Genomic DNA, 1,655 nt, shown 5'->3' with positions numbered 1-1,655 from the left:
TGCATATTTGGGAGATCTGCCTTCTGATCCCTGCCCACTGCTTCTAATCCCAGAGGTGCAGGCGCTGGAGCAAGCAGCCCCGGTTGCACTCGCTCTGAGGGCCGGCTGCACTGATGCCCACCTGGTCAGGCTCCAAGGGAGGCCACGGTGCTGATAGCACTGTCTCCAGCTGCCTTTTCCAGCCCCAGCGCCCAAAGTCCCTTCTGCCTCTGATGACACCACCAGCTGAGCAGGGGAAGGAGCGGAAACCACTGTAGAAAGTCATGTTCATCAGCTCACCGTTGGGGCCCCCTGCTGAGAGTGCCGTGGCATCTGTTGGCCGTAAGTGATGGAGATGTGCAGAAAGGTGGCCGAGCTTGACTCACGTGCTACTGTGCTTTGGCCCAAACCTACCGCTCTCACTTTCTGCCATAAGGGTGGTGTCACCTGCACATCTGAGGTTATTGGTATTTCTCCCGGCAATCTTGATTCCAGCTTGTGCTTCCTCCAGCCCAGCGTTTCTCATGATGTACTCTGCATAGAAGTTAAATAAGCAGGGTGACAATATACAGCCTTAATGTACTCCTTTTCCTATTTGGAACCAGTCTGTTGTTCCATGTCCAGTTCTAACTGTTGCTTCCTGACCTGCATATAGGTTTCTCAAGAGGCAGGTCAGGTGGTCTGGTATGCCCATCTCTTTCAGAATTTTCCACAGTTTATTGTGATCCACACAGTCAAAGGCTTTGGCATAGTCAATAAAGCAGAAATAGATGTTTTTCTGGAACTCTCTTGCTTTTTCCATGATCCAGTGGATGTTGGCAATTTGATCTCTGGTTCCTCTGCCTTTTCTAAAACCAGCTTGAACATCAGGAAGTTCATGGTTCACGTATTGCTGAAGCCTGGCTTGGAGAATTTTGAGCATTACTTTACTAGCATGTGAAATGAGTGCAACTGTGCGGTAGTTTGAGCATTCTTTGGCACTGCCTTTCTTTGGGATTGGAATGAAAACTGATCTTTTCCAGTCCTGTGGCCACTGCTGAGTTTTCCAAATTCGCTGGCATATTGAGTGCAGCACTTTCACAGCCTCTTGATCAAAGCCTCTTGATGAAAGTGAAAGAGGAGAGTGAAAAAGTTGGCTTAAAGCTCAACATTCAGAAAATGAAGATCATGGCATCTTGTCCCATCACTTCATGGGAAATAGATGGGGAAACAGTGGAAACAGTGTCAGATAGTCACTATCCCTGCAGATAGTGATTGCAGCCATGAAATTAAAAGACGCTTACTCCTTGGAGGAAAGTTATGACCAACTTAGATAGCATATTCAAAAGCAGAGACGTTACTTTGCCAACAAAGGTCCGTCTAGTCAAGGCTGTGGTTTATCCAGTGGTCATGTATGGATGAGAGAGTTGGACCGTGAAGAAAGCTGAGGGCTGAAGAATTGACGCTTTTGAACTTTGCTGTTGGAAAAAACTCTTGAGAGTCCCTTGGACTGCAAGGAGATCCAACCAGTCCATTCTGAAGGAGATTGGTCCTGGGTGTTCTTTGGAAGGACTGATGCTAAAACTGAAACTCCAGTACTTTGGCCACCTCACGTGAAGAGCTGACTCATTGGAAAAAGACTCTGATGCTGGGAGGGATTGGGGGCAGGAGGAGAAGGGGACGACAGAGGATGAGAT

The sequence above is a fragment of the Bison bison genome, unplaced genomic scaffold (assembly GCF_000754665.1).
Source record: "Bison bison bison isolate TAMUID 2011002044 unplaced genomic scaffold, Bison_UMD1.0 scf7180017864379, whole genome shotgun sequence".
Classification (NCBI taxonomy): Eukaryota; Metazoa; Chordata; class Mammalia; order Artiodactyla; family Bovidae; genus Bison; species Bison bison.
The sequence above is the reverse complement of the archived record's forward strand: the minus strand, read 5'-3'. Positions refer to the sequence as shown.